This window comes from Arachis ipaensis, chromosome B8, assembly GCF_059453495.1.
Source record: "Arachis ipaensis isolate K30076 ecotype BB chromosome B8, ASM5945349v1, whole genome shotgun sequence".
NCBI lineage: Eukaryota > Viridiplantae > Streptophyta > Magnoliopsida > Fabales > Fabaceae > Arachis > Arachis ipaensis.
In genome coordinates this window covers 58,834,246-58,854,068 of record NC_142443.1, presented here as the reverse complement: position 1 = coordinate 58,854,068, position 19,823 = coordinate 58,834,246, and the positions used below count along the sequence as shown (strand labels likewise).

At 37.3% G+C, this 19,823-nt stretch overlaps 1 non-coding gene across 1 annotated transcript; it reads left to right on the top strand.

Moving 5' to 3' along the window:
• The first annotated feature begins 820 nt into the window (after positions 1-820).
• LOC148548243 (small nucleolar RNA R71) lies at positions 821-928 on the top strand. Its single transcript, XR_015898909.1, has one exon. It is a non-coding gene; the product is annotated as a small nucleolar RNA R71 (small nucleolar RNA).
• The last annotated feature ends 18,895 nt before the right edge of the window (positions 929-19,823 follow it).

Sequence of the window (19,823 nt, the reverse complement as noted above, 5' to 3'; positions counted from 1 at the left end):
CCAGGAGGTCTTCCTCACTGGGATTCACGTCATCCCCTTCCTCTTTGGATTCGGCCATGATGGTTATATCAATGGCCTTGCACTCTCCTTTTGGATTTTCTTCTGTATTGCTTGGGAGAGTACTAGGAGGGATTTCAGTGATTCTTTTACTCAGCTGGCCCACTTGTGCTTCCAAATTTCTAATGGAGGACCTTGTTTCATTCATGAAACTCACAGTGGCCTTAGATAGATCAGAGACTAAGTTTGCTAAGTTGGAAGTATTTTGTTCAGATTTCTCTGTCTGTTGCTGAGTGGATGATGGAAAAGGTTTACAATTGTTAAACCTATTTCTTCCACCATTGTTAAAGCCTTGTTGAGGCTTTTGTTGATCCTTCCATGAGAGATTTGGGTGATTTCTCCATGAGAGATTATAGGTGTTTCCATATGGTTCACCCATGTAATTCACCTCTACTATTGCAGGGTTCTCAGGATCATAAGCTTCTTCTTCAGAAGCTGCCTCTTGAGTACTGTTGGATGCAGCTTGCATTCCATTCAGACTCTGAGAAATCATATTGACTTGCTGAGTCAATATTTTATTCTGAGCTAATATAGCATTCAGAGTATCAATTTCAAGAACTCCCTTCTTCTAAGGCGTCCCATTACTCACAGGATTCCTCTCAGAAGTGTACATGAACTGGTTATTAGCAACCATCTCAATGAGTTCTTGAGCTTTTGCAGGCATTTTCTTTAGGTGAATGGATCCACCTACAGAAGTATCCAATGACATCATAGCCAATTCAGATAGACCATCATAGAATATATCCAGGATGGTCCATTCTGAAAGCATGTCAGAAGGACACTTTTTGGTCAGTTCTTTGTATCTCTCCCAAGCTTCATAGAGGGATTCACCTTCTTTCTGTCTGAAGGTTTGAACATCCACTCTAAGCTTACTCAGCTTTTGAGGAGGAAAGAACTTGGCTAAGAAAGCCTTGACCAGCTTATCCCAAGAGGTCAGGTTATCCTTAGGTTGAGAGTCCAACCATATTCTAGCTCTGTCTCTTACAGCAAAAGGGAAAAGCATGAGCCTGTAGACTTCAGGATCTACTCCATTAGTCTTAACAGTATCACAAATCTGCAAGAATTCAGTTAAGAACTGAAAAGGCTCTTCAGATGGAAGTCCATGAAACTTGCAGTTCTGCTGCATCAGAGAAACTAATTGAGGTTTCAGCTCAAAATTGTTTGCTCCAATGGCAGGAATGGAGATGCTTCTTCTATGTAAATTGGAATTAGGTGCAGTAAAGTCACCATGCATCCTCCTTGCATTATTATTATTTTCGGCTGCCATCTCCTCTTCTTGTTCGAAAATTTCTGAAAGGTGCTTGCTGGATTGTTGTAATTTAGCTTCTCTTAGTTTCCTCTTCAGAGTCCTTTCAGGTTCTGGATCTGCTTCAACAAGAATATTCTTGTCCTTGCTCCTGCTCATATGAAAAAGAGAGAACAGAAAAATAATAATAATAGGGATCCTTTTTACCCAAGTATTGAGGTTCCCCTATGTGAGTAGAAGAAAAGAAGAAGAGAAAATCTGAACTCAGAGAGAGAGAGAGTTTTCGAAAACTATTTTTTTTTGAAAAAGAGTTAGTGATTTTCGAAAATTAAAATAATTAGTCAATTAAAAAGAAATTTTGAAAAAGAGGGAAGATATTTTCGAAAATTAGAGAGAGAGAGAGAGAGTTAGGTAGTTTTGAAAAAGATAAGAAACAAACAAAAAGTTAGTTAGTTAGTTGAAACAAATTTGAAAATCAATTTTGAAAAGATAAGAAGTTAGAAAAGATATTTTAAAATCAAATTTTTGAAAAAGATAAGATAAAAAGATATTTTTGAAAAGATATTATTGAAATTAGTTTTGAAAAAGATTTGATTTTTAAAATCACAATTAATGACTTGATTCACAAGAAATCACAAAATATGATTCTAGAATTTAAAGTTTGAATCTTTCTTAACAAGTGAGTAACAAACTTGAAATTTTTGAATCAAAACGTTAATTGTTGATATTATTTTCGAAAATTATGATATAAAAGTAAGAAAAAGATTTTTGAAAAATATTTTTATAATTTTCGAAAATAAATAAGAAAAATGAAAAAGATTTGATTTTTGAAAAAGATTTTGAAAAAGATAAGATTTTTAAATTGAAAATTTGATTTGACTCATAAAAACAACTAGATTTTAAAAAAATTTTGAAAAAGTCAACTCAAATTTTCGAAATTTATGAGTGAAAAAGGGAAAGATATTTTTTTTTTGAATTTTTGAATTTTTAATGATGAGAAAGAAAAACATGAAAAATGATGTAATGCATGAAAATTTTTAGATCAAAACAATGAATGCATGCAAGAATGCTATGAATGTCAAGATGAACACCAAGAACACTTTGAAGATCATGATGAACATCAAGAACATATTTTTGAAAATTTTTATATGCAAAGAAAACATGCAAGATACCAAACTTAGAAATCTTTCATGTTTAGACTCTATGGATGCAAAAATGCACATGTAAAACAAGAAAAGATGCAAAACAAGAAAACATCAAGATCAAACAAGAAGATTTACCAAGAACAACTTGAAGATCATGAAGAACACCATGAATGCATGATTTTTTCGAAAAATGCAAGATGAATATGCAATTGACACCAAACTTTTAACTTGACTCAAGACTCAAACAAGAAACATGAAATATTTTTTATTTTTATGATTTTTTTATTATTTTTTTTTTGGTTTTTTCGAAAATTATATGAAAAAGAAAAATAAGGATTCCAAAATTTTTAATATGAATTTCAGGAATCTTGTACTCTTAGTCTAAAGCTCCAATCTGAGGGTTAGGCATGGCTTACTAGCCAGCCAAGCTTTAGAAGATATTGATACTTTTCATGTATAGAGCAACTAAGTGTGTGAGAATCAACAAGCTCTTGTGATGATAAGTTGAAACCCCAGTCCAAAAGATTAGACATGGCTTACAGCCAGCCAAGATTCAACAAATCATCATGAAACACTAGAATTCATTCTTAAAAATTCTGAAGAAAAATATATTTTTGAAAACATTTATAATTTTTTTTTCAAAAACAAGGGAGAAAATTTTTGAAAGATTTTTGAAAATTTTTTTTTGAAAATAAAACAAAAAAAAATTACCTAATCTAAGCAACATGATGAACCGTCAGTTGTCCAAACTCAAACAATCCCCGGCAACGGCGCCAAAAACTTGGTGCACGAAATCGTGATCTCAGGAAACGGCATCAAAAACTCTGTACGCACGTCTTGATAAATTGTTTTTCATTCACAACTTCGATACAACTAACCAGCAAGTGCACTGGGTCGTCCAAGTAATAAACCTTACGTGAGTAAGGGTCGATCCCACGGAGATTGTTGGTATGATGCAAGCTATGGTCACCTTGTAAATCTCAGTCAGGCGGATATCAAAAGGTTATGGAGTTTTCGAAATTAAATAATAAGTAAACATAAAATAAGGATAGAAATACTTATGTAAATCATTGGTGAGAATTTCAGATAAGCATATAGATATGCTTTCGTTCCTCTGAACCTCTGCTTTCCTGCTGTCTTCATCCAATCAGTCTTACTCCTTTCCATGGCTGGCTTTATGTAAGGACATCACCGTTGTCAATGGCTACTTTTTATCCTCTCTGGAAAATGGTCCGATGCGTTGTCACTGCATGGCTAATCGTCTGGAGGCATCACCCTTGTCAATAGCTGCATCCCATCCTCTTGTGAAAATGGTCCAAATGCTTTGTCACAGCATGGCTAATCATCTGAGGTTCTCGATCATACTGGAATAGGATTCACCCTCCTTTTGCGTCTGTCACTACGCCCAGCACTCGCGAGTTTGAAGTTCGTCACAGTCATTCAATCCCAGAGTCCTACTCGGAATACCACAGACAAGGTTTAGACTTTCCGGACTCTCATGAATGCCGCCATCAATCTAGCTTATACCACGAAGATTCTGATTAAGAGATCCAAGAGATACTCATTCAATCTAAGGTAGAACGGAAGTGGTTGTCAGGCACGCGTTCATAGGGAATGATGATGATTGTCACGTTCATCACATTCAGGTTGGAGTGCGAATGAATATCTTAGAAGTGGAATAAGTTGAATTGAATAGAAAAACAGTAGTACTTTGCATTAATCTTTGAGGAACAGCAGAGCTCCACACTTTAATCTATGGAGTGCAGAAACTCTACCGTTTGAAAATACATAAGTGAATATAGGGTAAGCATGGCCGAGTGGCCAGCCTCCCACGGAGGTCTAGAGATCTAAAAATGATCAAAAGATCTGATCCAAAGATGTCTAATACAATAGTAAAAAGTCCTATTTATACTAAACTAGTTACTAGGGTTTACAGAAGTAAGTAATTGATGCATAAATCCACTTTCGGGGCCCACTTGGTGTGTGCTTGGGCTGAGCTTGAATGTCACACGTGTAGAGGTCAATCTTGGAGTTGAACGCCAGTTTGTAACGTATTTCTAGCATTCAACTCTGGCTTGTGACGTGTTTCTGGCGTTTAACACCAGATAGCAGCATAGAACTGGCGTTCAACGCCCTTTTACATCGTCTAAACTCGGCCAAAGTATGGACTATTATATATTGCTGGAAAGCCCTGGATGTCTACTTTCCAATGCAATTGGACGCGCGCCATTTTGAGTTCTGTAGCTCCAGAAAATCCACTTTGAGTACAGGGAGGTCAGAATCCAACAGCATCAGCAGTCCTTCTTCAACCTCTGAATCTGATTTTTGCTCAAGTCCCTCAATTTCAGCCAGAAAATACCTGAAATCACAGAAAAACACACAAACTCATAGTAAAGTCCAGAAATGTGAATTTAACATAAAAACTAATGAAAACATCCCTAAAAGTAACTAGATTCTACTAAAAACATACTAAAAACACTGCCAAAAAGCGTATAAATTATTCGCTCATCAACGGTGTGTTCCTCAATCAGAATTCTAGTCCATTTTAGAGGTCTACCACTCATCTGAGAGTGGAGAACATTTTGGCCCTCAAAGAACAGCTAGAAAAATTCTAGACTGTGGATTCTGGTGGCCTACTCTTTTTAAAGATGCTGCTGCCTTTTGTAAATCTTGTTCCCCTTGCCAAAGGTTTGGTAATATATCCAAGAAGGATGAGATGCCTTAACAGATTATGCTTTTCTGTGAAATTTTTGATGTTTGGGGCATTGACTTCATGGGTCCATTTCCAAACTCTAATGGTTACCTTTATATACTGTTAGCTGTAGATTATGTTTCTAAATGGGTGGAAGCAATCCCCACCCATACTGATGATGCTAACACTGTTGTTTCCTTTGTTATAAACCATATTATTTGTCGTTTTAGATCACCACGAGCAATCGTGAGTGATCAAGGCACTCACTTTTGTAACAGAAGACTAATAGGATTACTGAAGAAGCATGGGAAGGACTGGAGTATTAAGCAACAGGTTATCATCCCCAAACCAATGGGCAAGCAGAAGTTTCTAACAGGGAGATTAAGCATATTCTGGAGAAGATAGTAAAGCCTCATAGGAAGGACTGGAGTGCCAGGCTACAGAATGCACTCTGGGCATATAGAATAGCATACAAGACACTCATTGGGATGAGCCCCTTCCGCTTAGTATACGGAAAGGCTTGCCAAATTTCAGTAGAGGTGGAACACAAGGCTTTCTGGGCTGTGAGGGAGTGTAACATGAATTTTGAGGAAGCTGGTGCTGAAAGGAAGCTGCAACTAGCAGAACTAGAGAACCTTCGCCTAGAAGCATATGACAACTCCAGGCGATACAAAGAAAAGATGAAGGCTGTCCATGACAAACACATAAAAAGGAGAGAATTCAGACCAGGGGAGTTAGTTCTTCTTTATAACTCCAGACTGAGGCTCATGCCAGATAAACTGAGATCAAGATGGGAAGGCCCATACAGAGTAGAAAAGGCAGAGCCATACGGAGTTTTTCACCTGCGTCATTCATGAACGAATTCTTGACGGTTTAGAATTTATCTAATGAAGTCTCGTTGTGAAGTATAGTTTCCAAACCAATCAATAATCCTTTCATGCAAAAATATTAGTTGTCACAAATAACAAACCCCAAATAAGAATTTACCGGAGTATTTAGACTCCGGGTCGTCTCACAAGGAATTGCAATGAAGTGTATGATTATTGGCTATGAAGGGGGTAAGGGGTTTAGTTTTTATATTTTTGCAAGAAAATAAATGGCAAGAAAAATTAAATGACAAGAAAGTAAAATGACAAGAACTAATAAAATAAAGGAAAAGTACTCTTGGCTAGACATAGGTAATTGAGATCACCATCCTTGTTTACAAACCAAATATTGATAATTATGAGAGGCCAACCTATTAAGTCTACTTCCAAAAGCCTTAAGTACGTAATATCTACTCCTAGGCTTGAAGTACCTCAAATAGGCTTGATCACATCAACCCATAAGTCCCAACCTATCTACTAATTAGATTAGTAGTGGGTTGGTTTCAATGAGTATCAAATTGATCACCAAGGATTCTCAAATCACCAATTCATTGAGACCCAATGACTCAAGGTCACTCAATTCCCTTAGCCTAGGCCAAGAGCAAAGAGAACTACTCAAAAACTAAAGGAAACATTCTATTAAATACCTAGTGTGCAAGAAAAGTAAACATCATAAATACAAGAATTAAAGGAATCCACAACTAACATAAGCAAGAAATCAATAATAACAATTAAGATCAACATAAAAGAAACATGGAAACATGAAATTGCATTAAAAGAAAATTAGATCCAACAATGTTCATCAACATAAAAGAGAGTAAAACAAGAAACTAACAAGAAAAACTAAGAAGGTTAAGACAATAGAACACTAAAATGTAAAGAGAATTGAAGCCAATACAAGAATTGAAAAAGAAATTTGAGAGTGATTAAACCTAAACTACCCTAAATTCTAGAGAGAAGAGAGAGCTTCTCTCTCTAGAATTCCACCCTAATACTTGATGAAAACTAAACTATGACTACTTGGTTCATTCCCCCTTCAATCCTTGGGTTCAATAACATCAGAAATGAGTTGGATTGGGCCCAAAATGAGCTAGAAATTGCCCCCAATGAAGTGCAAAAAGTGGACCCACACAGCTCCAACAGCGCGCACGCGTACATGGCACGTGCGCACCCCTATACGCGAAACAATATATAGCAAAATTTATATCATTTCGAAGCCCCGGATGTTAGCTTTCGAACTCAACTAGAACCGCTTCATTTGGACCTCTGTAGCTCAAGTTATGGTCAATTGAGTGCCAGGAGGTCAGGCTTGACAGCTTTACGGTTCCTTCATTTCTTCATGAGTTCTCCCACTTTGCATGTTTTTCTCCTCACTTCTTCCATCTAATACTTACTTTATGAACCTGAAATCACTCAACAAATATATCAAGGCATCGAATGGAAGTAAAGTGAATTAAAATCACCAATTTTAGGGCCTAAAAAGCATGTTTTCTCATTTAAGCACAAATCAAGGGAGAATTGCAAAACCATGCTATTTCATTGAATAAATGTGAGAAAAGTTGATAAAATCCCCCAAATTAAGCACATGATAAACCACAAAATTGGAGTTTATGAAATCTCCCCAGACTTAAACCAAGCATGTCTTCATGCTAAGAATTAAGAAGGACAAGAAAAGGGTATGAACATTTATTCAATGCAAATAAACTATATGCACCTATCTATATGAATAAAACTAATTGCAAGATGATTCTACCTACTTAGTTAAAATTAAATCAATCTTCACGAACATATATGCACAAGTAGGACTAAGATCATATGACGATTCATGAATCCTACCAATTCAAATATCAAAATGAAATTCAAATAGACTTACAAGAAGAAAGCTCATGAAAGCCGGAAACAAGGAATTGAGCATCGAACCCTCACCGGAAGTGTATTCGCTCTAGTCGCTCTAGTGTATAGGGTTGATCACTCAATTCTCTTATACTCATGCTTTCTAAGATTTATTTTTCATCTAACAATCAACAATTATTCAATGCATGCATACATTCATCATGAGGACTTATTCATAGGTTGTAATGGGGTTAGGGTCAAGGTAAGGATGCATATGGTCAAGTGAGCTTGGAATTTGAATCTTTGATTAACATAAGCTCTCACCTAACACATATAACAACCTATACAATTCTAATACACAACCTAGCTACCCATGATTCCCACTTTTTCACATACTCATGCATTCTCTTTAATTCACATTCCATATGCATTGTTATTATTACTTTACTTTAGGGCATTTTTGTCCCCTTTTTTTTTCTTTTTCTCTTTTTCTTTTTTCTTTTTTTATATATTTTTTTCTTTCTTTTGATATATATATTTTTTTCTTTATTTTGTATATATATATTTTTTTCTTTTTGCAATAAAGTATATACAAACGTATCAATGCATATGGTTTTACATATAGTGCATGAACATGTACCCAATCCCCAATATTTTTAATAGAAATAAAAATTACACTTTTACCTCAACAAATGTCCCAAGTTTCCCATACCCAAATGATAAACACTCTCACTAGCCTAAGCTAATCAAAGATCCAAATTAAGGACATTTATTATTTTCCACTTAGGGGTAGTGATGTGCTAAAATTAAGAACAAAAGGGATTAAATAGGCTCAAAATTGGCTAACAATGGTTGATGAAAGGTAGGCTCTTTGGGTAAGTGAGCTAAATGAAATGATGGCCTCAATCATATAAATGCATGTATACATGGAATAATGGACATAAAGAATCAAATAAATCAAAGATTACAATCATAGAGAAAGAATAATACACACAAGAATGAAAATAAGTGGTTATAAGATGTAACCACACCATTGGGCTCAAAACTCACATGCTTGTGTTCTTAGCTCAAAAACCATGTTCCAAAATACATTCTTCAAGCAAGTTCAACAAGAAATTTTTTTTTTCAAATTGGTAGGGTGCCCTAAAACAGTTTCTTGAAAAAGAAATCATCACCATAACCAAGTAGTCCTAACATAAAAAGAAGTGGTAAAATATGTACAAATTCTAACTAACATGCAATCTATCATGCAATGCAACAACTAATCTAACAAAGACAAAAATTAAAAATTGGTGTTGAAAAATGAAGTTGTTACCCATGGAGATCGGTCGGACGACCTCCCCACACTTAGAAATTTGCACCGTCCTCGGTGCATGCAAAGAAGAGCAAGGTGGACGGGTTGCTACAATTGATGAGCTCATTCAAAAGGTTGTGCGGGTGAACTTGTTTATTGCCCCATTTAGAAGCTTTCTCATTCCTTTCCTTCTTGGTGGCCAACCTAAAAGGAAAGAAAAAGAAAGAAAATTATGCCTACAACAAAGATATCAAAGCAAATAGAACATAGGTGGGGGCTAATGCCAAATAAAAGTATGGTTCTCAAATACATGGTAGCTACAACATGTGAGTGAGAAAGCAATTCAAGCAAAGGCATATTAACTAATACTTGATGCAAGAACAAGTTAAAGCATGAAGAGCATGTTGCATCAAGCTTAATCAATAATTGACACAAACAAGATTAGTGATAGGCATGAGAGCATTTGGTCCCATCCTAACTCAATGATGATGAGGTATAAAAACAAGGGATCATGAGTCAGGAAGGACTAAAGCACTAATCTTATGTGTAGAGCAAATATTATAATTAATGCCAAACAAGTCACAAAGCACCAAGATTAACCAAGAAATTCTCAATAATTGAGTAAGAGAATTCAACACCATTATTAAAATAAGAAACTTAGAAAAGAAGATAAGAACAAGCTATAAAAATAAAATTAAAATGCAATAAATGAAAATAAGCAAATGCAATAAAAGAAAATGGAAGAAAAGAATTTTTTTCTTTTTTTATTTTTTATATTATTATTTTATTTTATTTTTATATTATTTTTTAAAAAATTTTTTTTCAAGAGAGGAAGAAGAAGAAAAAGAAAAAGAAAAAAAAAAGAAAGTAGAAAGAAAGAAGAAGAAAAGAAGAAAGAAGGAGAAAGGAGAAAAACAGGGTGCAAATCCGTGTATATGCACCATGCGTGCTTATGCACGGATGCAGCAGGTACAATCCGCGCACGTGCGCTATGCGTGCTCACGCGCGGATGAGGCAGGGACAATCCGCGCGCGCGCGCCATGCGTGCTTGGGCGCGGATGTAGCAAAAACAATCCGCGCGCACGCGCCATGCGTGCTTACGCGCGGATGCGACAGGGACAATCGGCGCGCACGCGCCATGCGTGCTTACGTGCGGATCGCCTGGCACAAAGTAGGCATAAAGTGGGCACAACTCTCGGGTTTTAGTACTAGGAGTTGTGAAACCACAACGGCGCGCGCGCGCACAGCGCGCTTTGGCGTCGATGCTCGTTTTTTTTTTAAAGATGCTTAGAACAAAAACAGGGCACTCTCCTAATCTACAAGTATTCTAAAACAATCAAAAATCAAATTTAACAAAAATCTTTAAGTTTTTTGAAAAAATTTCAAACATACTAAAAACAAAACTTATACTTCAAGCAAAATTCAATTCAACAACAACTAAACTAATCAAAACAAACTAAGAAACAACTAATCAATCAAAACAAAATGTATAAGAGTATAGAAAATAACAAAAACTACCTACAATGGCAACTCAATTTCTTCATTGATTATATCTACAAGAGAATGGAAAGTGGTTACCATGGTGGGGTGTCTCCCACCTAGCACTTTTTGTTTAAGTCCTTAAGTTGGACATTTGGAAGGCTCCTTGTTATGGTGGCTTATGCTTGTACTCATCTTGAAACCTCCATCAATGCTTGGACTTCAAGTAAGCTCCAAAATTCAAAACCAATGGCACCAAGCTTTGATGAAGTTCCACACAAGCTAAGGGCTTCCAAAATTGATCTTCATCTATTCCCGGATCCCAAATCTTGTTGCTACACCCATCTTCAAGTTGATCATCACAATTCCAATTGGGTGAGAAGTGATCCGAATTCTCAAGTAAACACTAAAGCATCTTTCTAGACCCCTTTAGTTGAGAACTATACCAACCATTGCACTTAGACTTTGAGTTTCCAACCATAAGGAACCTTGATTGGCATTTCCATCCACTAATAAATTCTCTTTTGCTCTTAACCCCACAAAGAGCTCTAAGTTGCCCATCCATCTCAAGCAAACCATATTCAAGTGGGAAAGTAAAGATTAGAGATAAGAATTTTACCCACTTAAATGTTATGTTGGATGGTGACTTAGGAAGGGACGTCTCCAATGGTCTTGTAAGTTTCATTCCCTTGTGCTCTTCTTTGAATACCTCCACCTCTTGGCAAGCTTCTTCCATGTCCACCTCTTGACAAGGTTCTTCATGTCCAATTACTTCTTCACCAACCTCTTCTAGCTCTTCTCCATTCTTCATATCACAACTTGGAGGTAATGTGGAACTTGTCTCAACATCCACCTCAATTTCAAGAGGAGAAGATTCCTCAAATACCAAAGGATCATGTGTTGGTGTGGGCTCATCTCCAAGAGGAAGATTTGTTATTTGCTCACCTTCTTCCAATTCTTCATCATTCATTATATGCATAGGAGGTTGCGCATTATCCTCCTCAACACCAAATTCAAGCTCATTGGAAGGAGGTCCAACAACTTCCACAAAATCATCAACAATGTCACTTGGTGTGGAAGTGCTCTCAAGTTTGAAATCCACCTCTTGTTCAACTTCCTCTAACTCTTCAACCACTTCTTCTTCTTCAACAATCTCTTCCTCCTCCACCTGTTGAAAGACATACCCCATCTCCTTGTCCTCATGTTGAGATTCTAAACTCTCCTTCATGCTCCTTTCATCGGTTGAATTCTCACATTCATCCGTGGAGATGCTTTGCTTGTTGCATGAGTCCCATGAGTCCAAGTTGGCTTTAATTTTTGCAAGGTTAGCCTCAATAGCTTCATAATTATTTTGGGCTTCCTCTTGCTCCTTTTGATGGATTATTGCTTGAAGCCGATCCATTGCTTCCTTGAGATGATCCATTGGCTCTTGGATGGATGGATATGGGTGTTCTTCCATAGAGGGTTGTGGTGGAAAGGAAAATTCATTATGTGGCTGAAAGTTATCATACATGGGAGGTGATTCCTCTTGGTGATAATATGGAGGTGGTGGTTCTTGATGGTATTAGTGGTGGAATTGGGGTGGTTCTTCATATGGTTCATAAGGTGGTTGGTACGGTGGATAAGGATTAGGGTCATAATGAGGTGTTTGGTGGTAGGGGGCTTGTGAGTAAGGTGGTTCAAAACCATGTTGAGGGGGTGGTTCATAGGCATGTGGTGGTGGTTGTTGACAATCACAATAAGGGTCACCACATCCATTAGATTGATATGCATTAGGATGAGAGTTATACCCATAAGAATTCGGAGGTTGTTGTTGCCAAGAAGGTTGATCAATCCCTTGAGGCTCCTCCTATCTTTGATTATTCCATCCTTGATGCATATTATCATTATAGTTCACATTCCGTACAATATAATTTGAGGCAAACTCATAGCCAAAGTGAGGATGAGAATTCATAATAGCAAATAAAAATAAAAACCAACAAAAATAAGCAACAAAGTCCTAAAGCTAACAAAAACTAACAAATAAGCAAAAGGGCAAACATATTCATATATTCACAATAGCCAACAATATAACACCATTGCAACTCCCCGGCAATGGCGCCATTTTGATGAACGAATTCTTGACGGTTTAGAATTTATCTAATGAAGTCTCGTTGTGAAGTATAGTTTCTAAACCAATCAATAATCCTTTCATGCAAAAATATTGGTTGTCACAAATAACAAACCCCAAATAAGAATTTACCGGAGTATTTAGACTCCGGGTCATCTCACAAAGAATTGCAATGAAGTGTATGATTATTGGCTATGAAGGGGGTAAGGGGTTTGGTTTTTATATTTTTGCAAGAAAATAAATGGCAAGAAAAATTAAATGACAAGAAATTAAAATGACAAGAACTAATAAAATAAAAGAAAAGTACTCTTGGCTAGACATAGGTAATTGAGATCACCATCCTTGTCTACAAACCAAATATTGATAATTATGAGAGGCCAACCTATTAAGTCTACTTCCAAAAGCCTTAAGTAAGTAATATCTACTCCTAGGCTTGAAGTACGTCAAATAGGCTTGATCACATCAACCCATAAGTCCCAACCTATCTACTAATTAGATTAGTAGTGGGTTGGTGTCAATGAGTATCAAATTGATCACCAAGAGTTCTCAAATCACCAATTCATTGAGACCCAATGACTCAAGGTCACTCAATTCCCTTAGCCTAGGCCAAGAGCAAAGAGAACTACTCAAAAACTAAAGGAAACATTCTATCAAACACCTAGTGTGCAAGAAAAGTAAACATCATAAATACAAGAATTAAAGGAACCCACAACTAACATAAGCAAGAAATCAATAATAACAATCAAGATCAACATAAAAGAAACATGGAAACATGAAATTGCATTAAAAGAAAATTAGATCCAACAATGTTCATCAACATAAAAGAGAGTAAAACAAGAAACTAACAAGAAAAACTAAGAAGGTTAAGACAATAGAACACTAAAATGTAAAGAGAATTGAAGTCAATACAAGAATTGAAAAAGAAATTTGAGAGTGATTAAACCTAAACTACCCTAAATTCTAGAGAGAAGAGAGAGCTTCTCTCTCTAGAATTCTACCCTAAAACATGATGAAAACTAAACTATGACTACTTGGTTCATTCCCCCTTCAATCCTTGGGTTCAATAGCATCAGAAATGAGTTGGATTGGGCCCAAAATGAGCTAGAAATCGCCCCCAACGAAGTGCAAAAAGTGGACCCATGCAGCGCTATCGGCGCGCACACGTACGTGGCGTGTGCGCGCCCCTATACGTGAAGCAACATATAGCAAATTTTATATCATTTCGAAGCCCCGGATGTTAGCTTTCCAACGCAACTTGAACCGCCTCATTTGGACCTCTGTAGCTCAAGTTATGGCAATTGAGTGCCAGGAGGTTAGGCTTGACAGCTTTACGGTTCCTTCATTTCTTCATGAGTTCTCCCACTTTGCATGCTTTTCTCCTCACTTCTTCCATCCAATACTTGTCTTATGAACCTGAAATCACTCAACAAATATATCAAGGCATCGAATGGAATTAAAGTGAATTAAAATCACTAATTTTAGGGCCTAAAAATCATGTTTTCTCATTTAAGCACAAATCAAGGGAGAATTACAAAACTATGTTATTTCATTGAATAAATGTGAAAAAAGTTGATAAAATCCCCCAAATTAAGCACAAGATAAACCACAAAATTGGGGTTTATCAGTCATCCTTCTAGCTCCAAATTCATTAAGGTCAATGGACATCGCCTAAAGCTTTATCATGGTGAGAAGATGAAAGATCACAAAGAACTAGAGGTCTTCCTCTTGGAAGACCTACCAACAGAAGCAGAATGAGCCTGAAGACCGTCTAACTTAAGGACGTAAAAGCAAAGTGCTAGGTAGGAGACAACCCACCATGGTATGATCGTTCCGTTTCAGTCATAGTTTTATTTTACTTTATTCTATTTTGATTTTGTTAATGACTCTTCTCATAATCTCTGTATATAGTCTGCATTTACATTTGCATTTGCATTCTCCATAAAAAAAAAGAGGGGAAGCACGCGATTATTTGCGAAACCAGCCCTCCACGCGTGCGCGTCACCCATGCGCACGCGTGACCCTGCAAAATCGATATAAATGGGTGCATGGCAGCAAGTTGTGATGGAGTGGGGCTGGAATCATGCAAGAAGCACAAGCCCTACCACGTGAACGCGTGCCCCACGCGTCCGCGTCTTTTTTAAAAGTAACGCCTTTCACGGTGTGCATCAGCCACGCGCACGCGTCACCCTAAATTTTGGCAATATGCAAACGAAACAGAAAGTCGTTGATGACAAGTCATCATATGCTAGCTTTGCAAGCATTTTTCACTTGTTTCATTAGGTTTTATGCACTTTCTTGCATTGTAATTAAGTAATTTGGAATTAAATTGCATGGTTTTGTGGAATCAATCAACCACCCTTTAATTGACACAAAATCATGAGGTTTAAACTAAAATTAATTGGCTTTTGAATGAATCTTAAACCTTGTGAATTTGGTGATACTTTGATTGGTTGTTTTGATTATTTGTAGGTGAAGAAAACAAAAAAATAAGAAAAGCGTGGCCCAAGGAGCGTGTCCAAGGGAAACAAGAAGCGTAGCCAAAAGAGGAGAAAAGCGTGGCACACACAAGGAGCAAGAGCCTAAAGCTCTTGCCAAGAGCCTAGAGCTCTCACAAGGAGCGCTACTCCAAGGCCAAAGGCAAAGCAAGGGAAAGCTAGGCTCTCCGTGAGAACCGAGCGCTACATCAACAAGGAAACAAGGCCAAAAATTTCAAAACTCAGCTCTCCCCATGAACCGAGCTTGATCCTGGGAGCAACACATGGGCTGAAAACTCAATTAAAATTCCAATTTAATCCAATTCTTCACCAAATTAAAAAGCCCACTCCAAATTCAAAAATCCAAAAATAGGAAGTGTATAAATAGAAGCTAGTTTGATTTAGGAAGGACCTTTTGGACCCTCATTTTAGAATTTTCATTTTTACTTTCTTATTAATTGTTACTTTGGATCTCTGAGAATTGGGAAGGAGAATTGATCTCTCTTCTTCCTTGTTCTTGCTTCTGCACTCTCTACTTCTTGTCTTGGATCTTGGGTGGAGAATTGAAGAAATTCTGTTTCAATCTCATCTTGAGATCTCTTTGTTTATTCTTCTGCATAATTCTAGAAACTGTGATTTGAATCCAAATTGTATTTACTGCTTTCATCTTATACTTCTTTTGCAATTTACTCTTTTACTTTGTTTGCAATTGTTCTTGGTTGGATCAAGGAAGGAATTGAGATCTAGACTTGTTCTCTAGTCTCCTCCAACTCTGAGATCTTCAACTTCCCTTGAGCTATTGCAATTGAGCTACATTTTGCTTTCTGTTTGGATTTTCAAGCAATTGTTATTTTCTGTTTAGATCTGTTGCATTTTAATTCATGCTTTACTTCTCTGATTAATGCCATTTTACTTTCTCTTGTTTAATTTCTGCAATCCCAACTCCCAAATCCTTTTATGATTCAAGCCATTTACATTTCTTGCACTTTAAGTTTCAGCTATTTACATTTCTTGCAATCTAAGTTTCTGCAATTTACATTACTTGCACTTTAAGATTAAGCTCTTTTAATTCTTCTGCACTTTAAATTCCTGTCAATTATCCCTCCCCCTTTAAATTTCATGCAATTTAGCTTCTGTTGGATACAAATCACTCAAATCAACTCTTGTTCGCTTGACTAAATCAACCACCTAACTAAAATTGCTCAATCCTTCAATCCCTGTGGGGTCGACCTCACTCATGTGAGTTATTATTACTTGATGTGACCCGGTCCACTTGCCGGCGAATTTCGTGTTGGATCGTTTTCCACACATCAGTCGTTCGAACGCGAGGCTGCTCTCGCGCCACTAGCACAAATCAAGTCACGCGAAATCGTGATCCACGCGTTCGCGTCACTTGCAAATATCGCCAATCACACGAATGCATGCTCCACGCGTCCGCGTCACATGCGACGCACAGCTTATCCAGATCAGCGCCAGATATCTTATCTTTTCTTCCCCAATCCTAATTTCTCTTATCGCTTTTTATTTCTTTCTTCCCCCTTCTTCCTTCTTTATTCTTTCTCACCTTTTACTTTCTCCTCCCTTATTTTTCACATCTATTATCAATGTTCTTTTCTTTCTTTCTTCCCTTATTACTTTTCTGTTATTATTTTTATTAATGTTTTTTTTTCCTTTTTCTTTTTACTTTTATTATCTATGTTTTTTTTTCTTTTCCTTCTTATTCTTTTAATTGGTGTTAGAAATTTAATTGGGTGATTATTTTCTTCTATATTTTTGCTTGTGAGTTTATTCAGGAATGGCTTGACAATTAATATTACTTCTCAAAGGGTTGCTTGCATGTTCAATTTAATATTTTCAACAACATATTTACCATGCATGCTACGTGTTTGTGAAAAAGCCGTATGGCATTGTGCATTATTTTAAATTATTCTATTCTACTATTCTAATGCCTGTTTTTCACAAAACTCCTTTTATATTTTATTGATTAAATATAATTGTCAATACAAACAGATTGTTAGTTTGAAAGAGTTGATAATCAAACTTGGACATTTAATGCTTGATCTATGCTACTCATGCCTTTGCTGGCATGCCAATAAACATCTTGCATCTAATTGCCATCACATGCACTTGCTATATTTCCATTGATGAACTTTTCACATGTAGTCATGACCATGTGTTAACGACAGTCTTCTTTACCGTGCATTGATTATCACCTGTACCATCCTCTTTCTTGCCCAAACCCTTAGCTTTACATGTACTTACTTTTTTTTCTTTTCAGGATGGCCACCAAAAAGGGTAAAGAGAAAGCTACTCCCAAACAACTGGCAAGAAAAGGAACCAAAAGAGCACTAGTGGCAGAGCCATCTTCAACAGCAGTGAAACCCTCAATAAAACGAATCAAAAGGATCATCAAGGTCGATGAAAAAGAGAAAGCCTTTCCAGCAAAGGACACTGCGCGGTTCACTAACCGCTACTGTGAGAAACTATAACAATGAGCACCTTCTCATTCTCCCGATCCACATTGTTGAAATTGTTGAGCCCCGCATTGAGCAAAGACAATGGAGATTCCTACAGAGACAGCCACGGTAGGTTAACCTATCATGGGTAGTTGAATTCTACTCCAATTTTCACATGCCAACCCTACAGTCTGTCTATGTCCATCAGAAGCAAGTCCCCATAACTGAAGAGGCCATTCAGCGAGCTCTAGGTCTTTCCCCTGCTCCAGAAGGATTGGACGCATTCCAAGAAGCTTCACTCAAGCGCCAGACATACCAATTTGACTGGGACGCTGTTCTCAGAGTTATCGCACAACCTGGCAGCAGATGGATCTACGGATACCATTGATCCCAACCTAAAGGCATATTGGCTTCAGCACTCACCTTGGAGGCTCGAGTATGGGCACAGATTATGTCTCACTACGTCTTTCTGAGCACTCACGAGTCCTCCTTCACTGCAGACATGGCTGTTCTACTCTAGTGTATCCTTACAGACCAACCTCTAAACTTACCAAGACACATCTGGAATGCCATAGGACACGTACAAATTGTGGGCAACCTACCTTTTCCTGCCTTGGTTTCAGATCTAGTCTCAGTAGTCGGAGTCTCCTACAGAGCTGGGGACACCAAGGCTATGATTCCACGGGATGATCAGTACGTCCCTAACGGGAAGTACATCAGACCTCCAGCAGCCACCACTAGCCGGCCTATAGAACCGACCGAAGATATTCCTTCCCCTTCCACATCACAAGCACCTTCAACACATCAACTGCTCCATCAGATACTTGATAAACCCCGATTTTGTTGTTTATCTTGTGCTTATTTTGGGGGATTTTGTCAATATTTCTCACACTTATTCGCAAGAAATGCATAATTTTGTGTTCAGTTCCCAATATTGCTCTATAGTGGAAAACATGCTTATTTTGCCTTAAAATTGCCATATTTTAATCCTCTTCTATTGCCATTCGATGCCTTGATGTATTTGTTGAGTAATTTCAGGAATTATAGGGTAGGAATGACTTAGAAGAGAGGAAGAAAGCATGTACAAAAAGGGAGGAACATGAAGAATTGAAATCTTGGGAGAAGCGGCATCGGCGCGCCCGCGCACTCCACGCGCACGCGTGGATGAGGTTGGCTGGAAGCGGCGTGCAAGGATGGACGCATACGTGATAAACCACTATTTTATGGTTTATCTTGTGCTCAATTGAGTGGTTTTTATCTACTCTTTACCCACTTATTCATACTATTTGCATGGTTTTACATTTGCCTTCCTAATTATGTGCTTTGATTGAAAACATGCTTCTTTGATCTTATATTTGCTTATTATTAATCCTCTCTTATCACCATTAGATGCCTTGATATGTGTGTTAAGTGTTTTCAGATATTATAGGGCAGGAATGACTTGGAGGATGAAAAGGAAGCATGCAAAAGTGGAAGGAATACAAGAAGATGAAGAAGTTGCTAAGCTGTCCAGCCTGACCTCTTCGCACTCAAATGGCTATAACTTTAGCTATAGAGGTCCAAACGACGCGGGTTTAGTTGCATTGGAAAGCTAACATCCGGGGCTTCGATTTGATATATAATATGCTATAGTTCCTCTGACACTAGGTGACGCGACCGCGTGATCCATGCGGCCGCGTCGCAGTGACGGAAATCAGCGTGTTTGAATTCTTCTCCAGCGATTTCCGGGCTGTTTTCGACCCAGTTCGCGGCCCAGAAAACACAGATTAGAGGCTATAAAGTGGGGGATTGCATCCATTCATAAGAAGACTCTCACATTTACAATTTTAGGAGTAGATGTAGTTTTTAGAGAGAGAGGTTCTCTCCTCTCTCTTAGGATTAGGATTTAGGACTTCTCTTAGTTTTAGGAGTGACTCTCAATCCCAGGTTCAATGTTCTTTTTATTTATTTCTCCAATTTAATTTGTATGTCAGATTTAAGTTCTTTTGTGAATGCAATTCGAGGTATTTTCAGACTTAATTTTGCTTTGCTTTATTTATATGAATGCTTTTAATTTAGATATTTTCCCTTTTGGTCTTGGTTAAGAAATCAGTAACTCAGGAATTATCCAACTCAATAGCATAATTGATAATTGTTATCCTTGCTAATTGAATTGATCTTCAATAATCCCA